The sequence below is a fragment of the Mesoplodon bidens genome, assembly GCF_964165515.1.
Source record: "Mesoplodon bidens genome assembly, chromosome: 10".
In the NCBI taxonomy this organism is placed as follows: Eukaryota; Metazoa; Chordata; class Mammalia; order Artiodactyla; family Ziphiidae; genus Mesoplodon; species Mesoplodon bidens.
Window position 1 is genome coordinate 104,472,667 of NC_138172.1, and position 16,771 is coordinate 104,489,437.

General features: G+C 43.2%; 1 protein-coding gene and 1 pseudogene across 4 annotated transcripts in view; both read left to right on the forward strand.

The window, feature by feature from the left end:
- Positions 1-16,771, forward strand: part of GMDS (GDP-mannose 4,6-dehydratase) — a 494,691-nt gene that overhangs the window by 328,079 nt on the left and 149,841 nt on the right. The window lies entirely within an intron of this gene.
- Positions 12,632-14,553, forward strand: LOC308623633 (small ribosomal subunit protein uS2-like; annotated as a pseudogene). The gene has a single exon. The product of its transcript is annotated as a small ribosomal subunit protein uS2-like (transcript).

Consider the following 16,771-nt stretch of genomic DNA (forward strand, 5'->3'; position numbering starts at 1 on the left):
CAGCCCCTGGACGCCAGCTGTTGTACTGTACTAGTGAACTTTTCAAGGTGCTGTACTGTAAGATTAAAAATGCTTTTTTAATTTTTTGTGTTTGTTTTTATGTACATATTATTTGTGTGAGAAGTATTATAAGCCTATTATAGTACGGTACCATATAGCCAGTTATGTTAGTTGGGCACCTAGGCTAACTTTGTTGGACTTACGAACAAATTGGACTTACAAACGTGCTCTTGGAATGGAACTTGTTCGTATGTAGGGGACTTACTGTAAAGGATTTAGATGTTTAAAACAAGTTTAAAAAAATCCTGTGTGCTTCCCCTCCCTCCTTCCTCCTCCACCTCTGTAATTTCTGGCCCAAGAAAAAGTGACTTCAGAAAGACAATAAAGTATTTAGTAAACACCTAGGATATGTAAGGCACTGTGCTACGTGCTGGAGGTGATTTAATGCAATAATGACTGCCCCCTCCTTCTGAAATCTCGTTTAGGAGGTGAGAAGGCAGCAAATGCACAGCCCCAGAGTCCAAGGCAGAAGGTGGAGGAGAACAAAAGCACTACATCAGTGCGAGGATGTTCTCATAATAGCTGCAAAGACTGAGCATTACAATGTACCAGGTGTGTGACATACATTATTCCATTTAATCCTCACATCCTGGCTGTTGAACTCGGCCTCCTGTCTTGGCCGCGGGCGCAGCCCCGGGGCCTCCTGCATGTTGCTGCCTTTGAGTGGAAGAGGACGGGTCCCGCAAGCCCCCGGGCTCGTGCGACAGGCCGTCTTGGATGGGCAGCTAATTGACACCGTTGGAAGGAGGGGTTCTCAGAGGCACGGGGTTTGGTAGCATCAGCGCTTGAGGCACGTAGGAGAAGCAGCTTTCCAGGAGACAGCAGGTGACCAGGTGGGCTTGGGTTTGAGGCGCTGGCGATGCTGCTGGGCATGGCTGTGCTGGCATGGGAGCGGCGCTTGGGTTTGCCTCAGCGTGGAGTCGCTGTATCACACATCCTAACCTGATCACGGAGGCTAACGCACCCTCGATGGCCATCCACGCACCTTCGCTAAAACAGGGCTGTCTGAAGCCGAATCTGTGATGAGTTTCCTGAAAAGCAGTATGGAAAAGGAAAGGAAGGAAGATCAGGTCATAACTTCAGGAGATGCCAAATCCGGGGGTGAGGGGGGGGAGGGGAATCCCCAGGGGGTGGAGCAGACGGAAGGCGAGGCCGTGAGATGACTTAGGGACCCTGAAGACCAGGCGGCGTCAGCTATGCTTAAGATGATACAGTTAGGAAGGCTTATCCAGAAACTTCAGGGTTTGATGGATCGACAGACAGCTATTGTGTACAGTTTAATATTACGATTCCCGTTAAAAAACAGAACTGTGAAAAGAGGGTTGATTTTAAACTGAAGTGTGGGTGGTGAGAAAATAGGGATAATATAGAATTTTATTAATGTCAAAATGTATAATGGGTGTTTTCCCCAGTAATTTCTGACCCAAGAAAAATAATAAAACATTTAGTGGGTACCTGTCATTCTACATAGAGTTCTAGAGGGCATTTAAATATAAAAATTAGGTAATTTTATATATATTTTACAAATAAGTAAATTTTATATATAAGTGAGTTTTGCCAGATATTTTACATACTTCTGGTATGCCATCCAAATCTTTTTAATGAGCTCTAAATTTAAAGAGTCACTGAAATTGAGAGGATGTTTAGAAAAAAGGAAATCCTGTGGTGTAAATGACCCAAATACAAAGTATTTTCATGTTGGTTGAGGTATTTTTTATAACATTTTGTGTTTGGGGGAAAAGCTGTTTATGTCTTCTCTCAGACGTCGCTTTATCAGGAAAGTGTTTAACTGTAGTAAAACACATACACCCAAAAATACTGGTTACATTATAGCTCTTTTTAAAATCACATTTCATTGTATTATTTTTTAATTAATAATACTTAAGTAGTTAAAATATTAAAGAGATATTTTGCTGAAGCAAAAATAGATCATTGTAATCTAACTTACCCATTATAAGAAAAAACAAATCTCTGAGGGTGTAAATGAATCTCAGACATGCTTCTGCTTTTGGTTTATTTCTGCCTTCATCACAAAGTCTGAAACATAACCAAGAATTCTCTTTCTCCTTTTTTCCTGTCTCCCATGTATGTGAACATTAACTATTAAGCCTAAAAGCATATTGATATTTTTCTTGAGTTATCTCATGACTGCCTGTTTTGTCTCTATGATTCCTTTCTGCTCTTTGAGTTTGTCAAATTATTGCTGGCATGGGGTTCTGATGTGAATGTTTCCCCCTCTTTTTTGTCTTAAGGAACTCACTTCCTATGAAAATAATCAGAGCACTGTCAAGACTACCAGTAATCTGTGACCTAGAACTCACCCCAATACTTCTCAGAATGATGAGTTTCTTAATATGTTTGGGCTTTGCCAAACCATCACATATTTTAAAATATAGTTCTGGTTTTGAATTTCCAAATGCATTCACTTTGAATAATTTCATAACACTAATACTTTTAAATGGGAAAATGTGAATTGGGTCGGAAGGCTTACTTTTTGCAAGCGTCCTTCAGCTCAGGTAACCTGTCACAGGGTTTCATAACGCATAAGGCAGCAAACAAGAAGTCACTTGTCAGAGCCGTCTGTTTCCTGGTAGTTTACACACCAGAAACTGAAATCTGAGAACAGCCCTTGAAGGAAAACAAAGAGCTTTACAGTATTTTTTTTTTTCTTTTCAGGAAAACACACAGAAGCTAATTTTAGCTTCTTGATCAGATTGACCCAGCCTTTAACCCTGGCAGACGTTACCCCACACACTTCCAATGGACAATAGTTTGCATACCAGCCTCGCGCTGGAAACAGATGTGTGCAGGGAGCAGCCCCTCCCTCCGGACTGAGCCCGCGCTGTCCTGGGCGCTGAGACAGGGTCCTTCCTAATTGGGGTAAAAACTGGGGCTTCCTTCACATTTCAGACTACAAGCTTTCCTGACTTCTTAAAAATTTATTATGTCACAGTTCTGTTTTGACCCGAGTTTCAAAATATCATTCACTAGAGAAACATCTCTTGGCTTCAGCATGAATTCTATCCTGGGGAAAAAAAAAAAAAAAAAAGAAATTGTTAGCAGCTGCGCTGCTCCTGAGTGATGGTTACACAGTTTATGTATCAAAACGTTTGGAATGCGGACAATTACCTCCTTTACTTTCCCACCAAGTCTCCTATAGTTTATATAAATTGCATTTTTATTACCAAAGAAACGTCAGTCCCCCCCCCACCCGCCCCCCGTTCTCCCCCGCCCGTCCTGCCCTTGCCAGGCACACTCCGGGAAGGGCCCGCCCCAGGCCACTGTCCCATCCTGTCCCTGGCCCGTCCCCCGGCAGTGGCTCCTGGCAGCCCCACTAAGAAGGAGCCCCAAGGGCTGCCAGCTCAGCAAGATTTAACGTGGCCTTCTCCACACCTCCGGGGAGACCCACTAACTGCTGAAATGCTACAGAGAGTTTCCCCATGTCTGCTGGGAGACAAGGAACAATTTCTGTTTCCTTGAGCGATGAAAGAGGATGTTTCCTGTCTCGTTTGCTGTAATAATTGCCTCTCTCTAGACTCCCCCTCACTCTGGGATGCTGTAATTGGGTGTAATATGTGTGTCCATGTGCAGAGCCTACGTACAGAAGACACAGGAGGACCATTCTGCCAGTACTTTCCATGACTGTTCTGGTAAATTCCTATTTGGAAGCTATGGCTCTGGGACTTCACTGAAATCACAAAGCAACTTAATGACCGTGGGGTCTGAGCTAGGATCCCAGGGCCAGGTCCCCAGCTGAGGCCCTCACCCACGTGTGCTGAGCAGCTTAGTGACCAGCCAGAGTGTTCTTCAGGCTTACAGGCTTGAAATCCTCCTTGATACTTTGAATCTGTAAAAGATGAATTTAGGCACATGCGTGATAGTTTTTTAAAACTGAGACTTTATGTTACAGAGCATCGTGTAAATTACAGTGCTTATCAGAATTTTAGAAACTAAATGAACGTATTCTTCAATGTATACGTTGTTTTCCGCTTCTTTAAAACATTCTTCTCTCTTAAAAATAATTATGAGCACCTCTTATCCCTCTGTGTGAATGGTTTACCTTAAAATTTAAATATGCAGAATTCTAGGAGATTATAATACATCTGAATAGAATTATGTACAGTAAATAGATGTTGGACTGTTATAATAATTGCATATTAAATATATTTAATGCAAAAAAAATTCTAAACTTTATAGGGCATATAAGCAATTATTGGTCAGGTATCTATTCCAAAATATCCCTTACATTAGCAAGTTAATAACCAATAGCTACATTTGAACTTTGTGAAGGGAGTTTAAACTATTTTCCTGGAATTTTTGTTTGACTGCCAAAGGGGGAAAATTTTTCATTGGATTTTGATTGTGAAATCCAATACTTTCTATGTGTACATTTTTATTACCAAGGGATTCTTTATCCACCTTTTATTTTTTCATAATAAAGTTCATACATCTTTCAGTAATGCATGAATAGCAAATATCACCCTGAGTTCTTTCTCCCCACTTAAAATTTATGCTAAATATGTTTTCGAGCATGTGAGTCTCATTTCATTACTGCTGAGTCAAGATAGCTTATAAACGATAACAACAGATTAGGAAATACACAGTTTCGTTAAATAATGGTTATATTGTCAGAGGGATTTTATATTAGTACCAGACGGAAGTTTTTGTCTGATGTACGTAGTTATTGTTGTGCAGGTCGCCAGAGGAAACACTAGATTGCAGGCGTAGTTTCTGCCGAGCAGGAAGATTGCCCGCATGCACCATGTCACTCTCCTGTAGGTTTTCATGATCCCAAGGGAGCAGTGAGGTTAGCCTGAGCCCCGCAGCTTCTGCCTGTCATCTTCTTGTCTTGGTGGAGAAAGCTGACCCAACATGCAGATTTTTAAACGGCTAGAAAGAAGTATCCTTCGATGAACAGGCCTCTTCCATGAAGCTTTCCTGATGTGACAAGTTACAGCCAGTAGTTTCCGCAAGAAATGCTGAAGCCCATTGAGTTTAGCCCTCTCTTGAGTTTATTAGCACAAGCACCTGCTACGGACATGGTAGGACACCTGGGCCTTGCCTGTGTTCACTTTTTATGTCTCTCAGTAGCCCTGTGGGTGAGTGGTGCTCTCCTTAGTCTGAGGCAGAGGAGGGTGAAATGGCTCACCCAGGATCCCAAGGGGGGCAAATAGTAGATCTGGGATTTAAACCCAGGCTCCCCACCGAAATCTAAAACGCAGAGTGCACTGATTTTTATAATCTAGTGTTTATGTATATGTGCGTGCTACATACATGATGTGAATATGTGTGTATATATATGTGTACGGGCATATGTGTGTATATACACCTGTGTATTACATATATATATATACAATACGTGTGTACGTATATCTGTGTGTATATGTGTGTGTGTATATATGTATGTGTACACATTTGTATATATGCATGTGTATATGTGTGTGCATATATGCATGTGTGTGTATATATATACGTGTGTATATGTGTGTCTATGCATGTGTATATGTGTGGGTATAGAGTGTGGGTATGCATGTGTTTATATATGGGGGTATATATGTGTGTGTATCTGTGTGTCTATGGGTATACGTGTGTGTGTACATATGGGTGTGTATGTGTATACATTTGTATATATGTGTGTGCATGTGTATATACGTGTGTGTATGTGTGTCTATGCATGTGTATGTGTATACAGTGTGTGTGTGCATGTGTTTATATATGTGGGTATATGCGTGTGCATGTGTGTATATGTGTGTATATGCGTGTTTATATGTGTGTGCATAGTGTGTGTATGCATTTGTTTATATATGTGGGTATGTCTATGTATATGTGTGTGTGGATCTATGTGTGTCTATTGGTATTTGTGTGTGTATATGTGTGTGCATATGTGTAAGTGTGTGCATGTGTGTATGTGTGTGTGCATATGTGTGTATAGAGTGTGTGTGTGTATGTGGGTATGTCTGTGTATGTGCGTGTGTGTGTCTGTTGGTATATATGTGTGTATATATGTATGTGTATATGTGTGTGTATGTGTGTATTGGTATATGTATGTATGTATGTGTATATGTGTGTATGTGCATGTGTATGTGTGTGTATAGAGTGTGTGCATGTGTTTGTATATGTGGGTATATCTGTGTATATGTGTGTATAGAGTGTGTATGCATGTGTTTATATATGTGGGTATATATGTGTGTGTATCTATGTGTGTCTGGGTACATGTGTGTATATATGGATGTGTATATGTGTGTGCATGTGTGTGTGTGTATGGGTATATGTGTGTGTATATATGTATGTGTATATGTGTGTGCATGTGTGTGTGTCTGGGTATATGTTTGTGTATATATGTATGTGTATATGTGTGTCTATGGGTATATGTGTGTGTTTATGTGTGTGTATATGTGTGTGCATGTGTGTGTGTCTATGGGTATATGTGTGTGCATGTGTGTATCTATGTGTGTCTGTGGGTATATGTGTGTGTGTATGCGTGTGTGTGCTTGTACTATTTCCCCACCACCACCACCACCCAGGTAGCATTTCTTCTCTCACTTGGGAGAAAACTTTCACTTAGAGAAACCCTAACTTTGAGTCATTTCAAAGTTAAGTCATTACAGTAATCTGTCCTTGATATTCTAGTTTTTAAAATTCATTAGCTCTACTTTCTCTTGGCTAATACATTTTCATATACTCAGTTAAGTTTCCCAGAAATGTAACAGATCCAGAAGATTTTTGGTAATATTGTTATCCATTTGTCATATTTATACCATGAATTTGCATTAACGTGCATTCAGATGGGGATTTTACGTTTTCCCGTCTTCTGTAGTTCTCTGTTGGGCTAGTGACTAGGAGGCATATTTTAAGACCAACTATATATTTCAGGAAACTTAATAAAGTGATTTCACTTTTTCCCCTTTTTCTTAGCTCTTTACGGCATTATAATTTTTCTCTCTTTTGTATTCTCCTTAAAAAAAAAAAGGAAGAAACCTGTGACTTCATTTTATTATAACCTCCTTTAGGATCCACCAGGCCTTTCCCCTCCCCCTTCTCTTCGCCCAGCGAATGGCCTGCAGGCTGTGAGCTCCCCAGAAAGCCGAGCGGTACTCCCAAGGCAGCCTCACGGGGAGCTGTCTGCCCTCACAAGGACAGAAGCAGTTAATGTGCTTGGTTCTGCTACAAAGTAAATGGCCTGCTGAGAACTTGTTTGTATTTGTATATGTTTTTATGGTTGATGTTTTCAGTGGCCCATGTTATAAAGTAAGCCATAACTACTTCTGTAAACACATTGCAGTAGTAAAGCAAAACTGTATATTCCTAGATATTTATATCACTTCACTCAAAGCCTTGGAGTGAGACTTGAAAAATTAAAAAAAAGATTTCTTCCCAAACATTTTAGTTAGAAACTCCATTTCAGATCCTTGGCAGTCTCATGTATAGGCTTTCTTACATGATTGTTGAATAACATGTTATTATACGCGGGGAAGAATAGTTCTTTTGTTGGCTGCATTACATTTTGTGGTGAAATTGGAGAAAACAAATCATTAAGGAAGTCTATTTTGGTTCAAGACATTACACACTTATGACGAGTCTGTTTTTTAACCTTGCCAAGTTGAAAGAAAATGCAGACCCATTGGTGCTGGAACAGGAAGGCATGTTGCAGATCGCAGGCCGTCAGCAGCATCGTGTGTGTGTGTGTGTGTGTGTGTGTGCAGGGCAGTGGTGGATGACATAGGTGTGTGTGGACACCAGCGTGTATATAGCCCTGCTGCTGCTCTTAAGTGCGGTCATGGCTAATTCACTAGTGACTGGCTTTCTAGATCCTGCTCCAGAAGGAAGGAGAAGGATGTTCTCTTAATGACTCTCTTGGTGACTCTGATAATCTTACCAGACCTGCTTTCCTCGGGCAGTTTCCCTGGTCTCACGAAACCCTATTGCCACTCCTCCATTGAAACTCCCATGGAAGCAGCGTCCTGTGGTCAAAAGACAAAAAGAAAAGCTGCCACAACTTAAAAAAAAAAAAAAAAGAAAAGTGTCGGTGTGTATCTATTTGCTGCAGTTAGCATGAGCAGAGAAAACGGTATGAAAAGAAAAGTGCCAAACTTTGAACTTGGTCAATGGGTTGAATTCAACTTTGTTTGAAAGAGGTGGAGAAAGTCTTCATATACTTCTGTGTTCTTTGATTTGTTACAATGAGAATGTATTACTTTTCTATTAGAAGTTATAAAAAAAAAGTAGAAAACACAGCCAGATGTTTTGAATTACCAATAGCACTCTGACATCCTCCCTCTCTGGATACCTGTATTTTGGGGGGGGTCTTTTATTTTTTTAATTAATTAATTAATTAATTAATTAATTTTTTTGGCTGCGTTGGGTCTTCGTTGCTGCGCACAGGCTTTCTCTAGTTGTGGCGAGCAGAGGCTACTCTCCATTGCGGTGTGCAGGCTTCTCATTGTGGTGGCTTCTCTTGTTGTGGAGCACGGGCTCTAGGTGTGCGGGCTCAGAGTTGTGGCACGTGGGCTCAGTAGTTGTGGCTCGTGGGCTCTAGAGTGCAGGCTCAGTAGTTGTGGCGCACGGGCTTAGTTGCTCTGCAGCATGTGGGATCTTCCCAGATCAGGGCTTGAATCCGTGTCCCCTGCATTGGCTGGCGGATTCTTAACCACTGCACCACCAGAGAAGTCCCGGATACCTGTATTTTAGAAGAGGGTTAATGTACCTGAATAAATCTAACAGTGATACTTTGTGGAATCCCTGTAATATTGCCATTAGGAGTTCCTGAGCTTTGAAATGAGACAGAACTGAGATGCAGCCCTAGCCTGGTCCTTAGTTGATGCAATTTAGGACAGCTAAATAAGCTCTTTGGACCTCACTTTCCTCATCTAGAAGGACGTCATAAAAATACCATTTCTGTTAAGATGGTAGCAATGAGTGGAGATGATTAAAGCTGCTAACATATGTGGCAGAATTCCTGTAAATGCCGCCGAGAACATAGCTGAGCACACGGTAGGTGCTCGGAACTATGGGATGGGTTAGGATCAGGGAGTAAGTGATTACTTCTCTGCTAGTGCCAGCCCTGCCTGGCCACCTCACCGGTCAGGTCAGGGTCAGGGTCCTATGGAGGCCAGGCCTCCGCTCAGCTCAGCGCCCATACCCGTGGGGCAGCGGGCCCTCTGCTCAGCGACTTCTCCTTTGCAGACAGAGGTGTTACTAGCAGACACCACATATCAGAGATCAGAAATGTATTGTATCATACAGACTGCTTTTACCAGTTGAAGTGCTTCCTTTTTCTCTCTGCTTTGCAATATTCTACCAGTCTGGATTTTCTCGTGAGTGAAATTTGCAAGAGTAAAAGCGAGAGAGGACATCAGAATAAGGGGCCATCCAAAGAGCTGAATAACTAAATAGGAAGTTATCTGCACACGCATCCTGGCCTTTTACTGCTCCTGTTCTCTTTCATTGGAAAGAAAAAAGGAAAGGAAGAAAGAAAGAAAGAAAAAGAAAAGGAAGGAAGGGAGGAAGGGAGGAAAGAAAGAAAGATGAAGAAAAAGAAAGAAAGGAAAGAAAGAAAGGAAAGAAGGAAAGAAAGGAATCGAAAGGCTTGTTCCTTACCTTGTATGAATGGGAGTGGGTTTATTTTTTTAAATCTCACTTGAGCAACTTACTGACTCTTTTTAATAAAGCAGGGTTCAAAGCATGTGAGTCATCACAAAGGAGAAAAACAAACAAAAATTCAGGCTGATTTACTCCTAGTTTTCCAAGAAATGGATTATTCCCTGGTGTTACTCACCGAGTGGAGTGAATGTCCCCTCTCGAGCCCGGGGGCAGGGCTGCCACCTCTGTCCAGGTTCCTTCTCACGTGTGATCAATAAGTCCAGACCACGAGTGGCCTCCTTTGAGAATTTAATAGCAAAAACAAAGGCACTGAGATTTTCTACCATAACTTTTTTTCCCAAAAATAGTTATCTAATGTTTACTTTGTGAAAATATCACTTTTTCTGTCTATATTTGCACATGATCACTTGGTGGGTTAAACATCTTATTTATGGGTGGACTAACACTCTAAACATGCCTCAAACCTGAGGTGAATTGTGGAAATTTTTAACTAGATGACTTGCTTTTTTACTGCAGGCAGTATATGCAGTGGGGAAAAATGTCTTAAATGATCCTAAAGCATTTCAAGATAGAGCAAGTCCCAGCTCTTTATGTTGAAAGAGATGTAGTACACACTTGGGGGGGGTCTAACCCACAGCAGAATTCATTTCATCTTGCAGACGGGTGTTTCGTAGCATGATCACGTATGTTTTGTCTTAGAATTTATGATGTTTTATTGAATGTGTCCTATTGTCCCCAAATGTGACTCGTTTTTTCACATTTGATTTAAAATAAACACCTTTCTTTTTCTTAGTACAAGTCAACTAAACACAGAACTGTTCATCCTATCATTTTTCATTGGAAACTGAAATATCCAGAAACTGAAATGTCAAGAAATTTTACAAAATCATAAAATAAATACCAGTTGTTTAATGGGTTCTGTATAATGAAATTTAGAATTATAATTCTAATTATAAAGCAGAACTGTTTCAATATGTGAACTTTGAAATACACACACACACACACACACACACACACACAGATTTCTTGGTGAAAACATTAAATACCTTCAAGTTAAATCTGCTCATCTTCCACTTGAGAGTTCTTTAAAACTATAGACATTAAGTAGCTTTTATATTGTTGAGTCTTACACCATTTAAGTCTTCATAATAGCCCTGTGGCACATGGACAGACTTTGAGAGAGCAGCCTGGGTGGTCCCTGAATGTTCCAAAGGCAGCTGCACTTTTTTTTCCCAGGTACCGTTATCTTGGGTCTTAATGTTGAAAACATTGCAAGACTTGTCATAAAGTTCTGATAGTCTTTCTGGTCCCAAAAGTTACCCTTCTTTTAGAAGGAAGAAAAAGCCCTTCTAGCCATGGTCCTTTGGAAGTAGGTTCTTATCCTTTGTGAGAAGATTCCTGTCTCTGTGAGGAAGGGAATGAAACCTCCGGCCTGGGGAGCTGGAAGCTCTTGGTAGCCAAGGTAGATTTAGTCAGACTCTTACCCTGGAACTGATATTCTGATTGGGTTTAAAATTCTGTGGTCAGTATTAGTTCTTATCAACAGGTGAGATCTGCTGACATGAAAATGGAAACACGAGAAGGGGGACAGGCTTCAGATCGCCCCGGAGCCAGGAGCTGCACCAATGCACCATGTTTGTGACGCCAGATTTTCAAAATGTGCTCGCAAGAAGCAAGTATGGTTTATACTCCAGTCCCTACATTTCTTTGTATGAAACCAAGTATTACTAATTGTATTAAACAATGGGTGGAGTTTATTCCGTGACTTTCCCCCAATATTTCAGTTTCCAACTAGAGAACACTAGGATGGGACAATTCTATGTTTAGTTGACTGTGCTAAGAAACATATTTAAGAAGTTTTTGCTTTAAATCATATTTGAAGAGCATAAGTTAGTACAGACTTCTTTTCTAAAGGAAGGCCAGTGAATTGCTTTTTCTCTTACACTTGAAGCTCTTAAGGGTCTCGTGGGGATGTTGTAATCCTTGGAAAGATGCTCTTATTAAAAGCTCTGGAGCTTTCTCTGTTTTCTCAACCATCCATTATTAGCTATCTAGAACTAATTACCCCCAAGGCACCTCTTTAGGGATTTTATGATTCCCTCTGTCTCCTGGGACATCATGTAAAGTTTTCAGATGAAAATGGAAGCCCATAAGAATTCCTTCTTTTTCATAAATCAGATGAAAATAGGAATGACTTAGGAATAGTCGTTCCTAAAATAATTTCCCTCCCCCTCCCTTCCCCTCCCTTCCCCTCCCTTCCCCTCCCTTCCCCTCCCTTCCCCTCCCCCTCCCTCCCCCTCCCTCCCCCTCCCTCCCCCTCCCCCTCCCTCCCCCTCCCTCCCCCTCCCTTCCCCTCCCCCTCCCTCTCCCCTCCCCCTCCCTCTCCCCCCTTCCTTCCCCTCTGTGTCCTCCCCTCACTCCTCATCCTCCTTTCCCTCTCCCCCTGCCCTTCCCTTTTCTTCTTCGCCTCCCGCACATCCTCCTCCTGAATTTCCTGGAAGATCCTACAGCTGCTCCACTGGGAACCTCTGGTTCCCTCTGCATCTCTCAATGCAACCTGAGCTACCGAAAGTCTACAGTCCTCAGTAAGATTCACCTGGTCCCCGTTTGCTGCCTTCGGCCTCCCTTTCGTGAGCTCTTCACATGAGTGGCCGGGAGAGCCAGGCATCCCACAGCCCACGCAGCCAGGCCTGTGACCCTGCTCTTCCCGTCACCTGGCCCAGGCTACACAGCCTCTCTTGGGCTGTGAGCTGCCTGCATCCTACTGGGTCCTCACCTGAGGTCTGACCTCTGTAAGCATTGCTCCAGCCCAGCTTTCATCCCATGCAGAACAGCTCCTCCCTCCACTGTGCTCCTGTGGCATTGTATACAGAGCTGTATTTTAGCATTTCCCATCTCTTAACCCTAATTCCCTTCTCCTCCTTGACTGTGATTTCCGTGACAGTAAGGAGGTGTCATTATTTTTATATATCCAGCGCTGTACCAGGAGCATAGTAGCTGCTCAGTAAACATTAGTTAGATGAATAAGATGAATGAACACCAGAGCTTCTAATTCTAAAATTATGGACGCAAAACATTTTAAAATTGGGTATTTAATTTCAGTGGATTTGTGTTAGGTGTTGAAAGAGGATTATGTGAACATAGTCCTTGTTTTAAAGGACCATCGAGCTTCTTTCCGCGCCAGTCAGGCAGCGGTCCGTACGGCGTTGTTCTGGATTCCTGTTGTAACTTAAAGGGAAGCTCTCACAATGTCCGGAGCCCTTGATGTCCTGCGAATGAAGGAGGAGGATGTCCTCACATTCCTTGCAGCAGGAACCCACTTAGGTGGCACCAACCTTGACTTCCAAATGGAACAGCACGTCTACAAAAGGAACAGTGATGGCATCTGCATCATAAATCTGAAGAGAACCTGAGAGAAGCTTCTGTTGGCAGCTCATGCCACGGTTGCCATTGAAAACCCAGCTGGTGTCCGTGTCGTATCCTCCAGGAGGACTGGCCAGCGAGCTGGGCTGAAGTTTGCTGCTGCCGCTGGAGCCACTTCTGTCTCTGGCCGCTTCACTCCTGGGACCTTCACTAACCAGATCCAGGCAGCCTTCCGGGAGCCAAGACTTCCGGTGGCTACTGATCCCAGGGCTGACCACCTGCCTCTCACAGAGGCCTCTTATGCTAACCTGCCTACTGTTGTGACACAGACTCTCGTCTGTGCTGTGTGGACATTGCCATCCCGTTCAACGACAGGGGAGCTCACTCAGGGGGTCTGATGTGGTGGATGCTTGCCCGGGAAGTTCTGCGCACGCGTGGCACCATCTCCCGTGAACACCCCTGGGAGGTCACGCCTGACCTCTGCTTCTGCAGAGGCCCTGAAGAGGTTGAGAAGGACGAGCAGGTGGCAGCTGAGGAGCCTGTGGCCGAGGAGGAGCTCCAGGGTGAAGGGACCGCCGACCTCCTGAGTTCCCTGCTGCTCAGCCGGAGGTGGCGGACTGGCCCGAAGGCGTGCAGGTGCCCCCATGCCTGTTCAGTGGTTCCCCGCTGGAGACTGGAGTGCTCGGCCTGCCACTGAACACTGGTCTGCAGCTGCCACTGTTCAGGCCCCTGAGTGGGTAGGAACAGCCACTGAGTGGTCTTAAACTGTTCTTCTGCAAACTCTTAAAATGGAAATAGGTGGACGGAAAATAAACAGTTTCTAAAAAAAAAAAAAAAGAAAATGGACCATCCAACTTATTCGGAGAACGGTGGAGAACGAAATGGGCCTACAAACCAGCGGTCACTGTTATCACAGGTGGAGCTCCTCCTGCCACGGCGATGGGGGATGAGCAGTACTGCTCCCTTCAGCAGGGCACAGAGGTCACGCCTGTGGGTGTTCCCATGCAAGAGGCAAGATGCCTCCTTCGCCATTAAGTCCCCCAAAGCATTATGGAGGTCTCTAGTTTAAAAAAATTTGCGTACAATCAAAATACTGGTAGTGATCATACATAGAAAATTTTATATGTTGAAGATATAGTAAAATGTAATAGTCTACTAATAATTAAAAGCAGCACGCATTTCTTTCATTTATGCAAGATGTATTTAATCACCTACCAAGTGCAGAATACCCGTGGGAGTTGTGGGGGACATAAAGATGAATGAAACTTAGCTGATAGTAAACTTGCATCACTTGTTGGTCCAAATGTCTGTTCAGAGCAGTTCAAACTTCATAGCTGCATAGTGAATACCAGAAAAACCTCAGGACTCTGTTCTTGGTTGACTCCTATGAAACAGGATGTATTTTCACGGACAACGTGAAAGTTTTTAAAGAATTATTTCATCATTTCAGCCTCAGTGGGCCTGAGAATTTACCCAGCATAGCAGTCCCTCTAAGTCATAAGAGACTAAAAGAAGCTTTTAGACTCTGTCCTCGTAGCGTGGGACAAACTAATCAACAAGATTCTACTTCACGTTGTCAGACTGCCCTAAACCATTGCCAGTTGTCCTGAGAACACGAGGAGAAAGAGCCCCACGAAGAAAGGAGGGGCCGGTGAGCCCAGTACAAGGCAGCCCATCTCAGCACCCGCCCGAGTCACCCTGCTGCGGCTGCCACCTCCGATTCCCAGGAAAAGCACCGGGCTCTCACGTGTTCAGTGCGTGTAAAAAGAAGACAGCCAAGTCTGTTCTAGTTTTCATAATTAACTGCCACCAAGATAAATTTTTAGTTTCCAAGATGGTTCTGTTTAAAAACGCTTGACGTCGACCATCAGTGTCCTGATGCCCTGAGCCACGGCGCTGAGGGAAAGTGACCTTCCTAAAGCCGAGCTGACCTTGTCCTCACCCCCTGGGGCAGAGGAGACCCCTGCGATGGCCCCCCTTCCCTCCCCCTCATCGCCCTGTCTGTTCCCCGGACAGACCAGGCTCTCCAGGCCGCCTTTATGTACTCTGGTCCATCTGCCCGAAAACTGTCTCCATCCTGCCTCCCCGCTGTCCTCCCACTGGTCCTCCCAGCACGGCCACTCCTGAGCTGGCCTTCCCACTCTGGCTGGGTTAGCTTAGGAGCCTTCAGACTGCACCATCCCAGGCCGGGGCCGCTCCGCGTCCCAGCCTCCAGGCTGGCAGGGCTGTGCCTGATTGATGTCCGCGCCCCGGCCCCCGGCCTCCGGGTGGGCAGACAGCACCTGCTCAGTATCTGTTCTTTGAATAAATGGAAGAACTATTAATCAACTGAATCAGTTTGAAAATTGATATTAGTTAAAAAAAAAATAACCGTCCCAGGTTTATCTCTGTGGCACCTGTTAGATCTTAACGTCCACCCTAAGACTGTGAACATAAACTGTATTTCAAGGATAACTGAGCTTTGTTCTTTGAGGCCATGGTCCGACCATTTTCATACCTCGCCCCCAGCGGCCGCGTAAATGCTCCGGGAGTGGTTTGTGCATCACTTTCCTCCCACTCTCTCCTCTCTTTTCGTAGTTAATCCTGATCTATTCCTGGATTGCAGAATTCTTTCACTAGCCCTCTTCTTTGTCACTGGCTCTTTAATTTACACACTTGGTTGGCTGGTTCCTGTTACTTGGCCAACAAATCTGTCCTGTGTCGTCTCCTCTGAGTAATTTATAACCTCCATAAAATGCCACGTAGAGGCACTTTTTTACATTTTTGAGTAATGGTGAGAAAGAATTGCCCTGGGAATCAAAAATCCAATGAGTCATAGATTATTTTGTTATTTATGACCAGAGAGTGGTCATTGACAATATTTGGCAATTTTACAGCTATGAACCTAGGCTATTGTGCTTTAGAATGTAATTTATTAAGCAAATAAAACTCTTACTGGTAATGGTCCTGTTAAATCTGGGGGACCACATGGGCTCCAGGCCGGTACAGCTGTGGAAGTTTCATAGTAGCCACATACATCTTGGATGTCTGGACACTAATATTTTACACTTACTTCATGGGTTTATTTATTCAGTTGCCTTTATATTCTTGATTGGATTCTAACCAACCATTTTGGTTTAAGAAGTCATCAGCTTTGAGTAGAGAAGGAGGAGCCTGGAGAAAATAAAATGGATTTATGTTGAAAAAGCACAAATCCTTCTTTCATTAGTAAATTCAGGCTTTAAAGAAACTCCAGATGTGTTCATGGAAAATAACTGATGTAAAATCATCTTTGAAAAAGACAAGGACCTTCAACTTAATTACATATACCCGAGGGAGAGATACAGAAGTGGACACAGAGGTAGGTAGGTCTGTATATGCATGCACACCACACACACAGACACAGACCCACACACACACACACACACAGCATACGCTAGTGCAAGTGGTGTCAGTGAGAGCTTAGGATTTCTTTTTTTTCAAATATCCATTTTTATCAGTAGTATTTTGTAATGTTAACTTCGGTTTAATTCCAACCATCCTTACCTTTTAATATGTTTGGAGAAAAAGGTAATCTTGAAATTCTCAACAAAGGAAACGGATCTTTTTCAAAATTGCTACATCAGGCAGTACTTATTTTTTGTTGTTTTCATTTTAAGCTGGAAACATGCTTCCTTTTGATGCAATTGTTATATGTGTATGTCTGACAAATTCCAGGGCTAGAGAAACTCAGTTACCTACTTAACAGCATGAAACACTCTCGAGAACT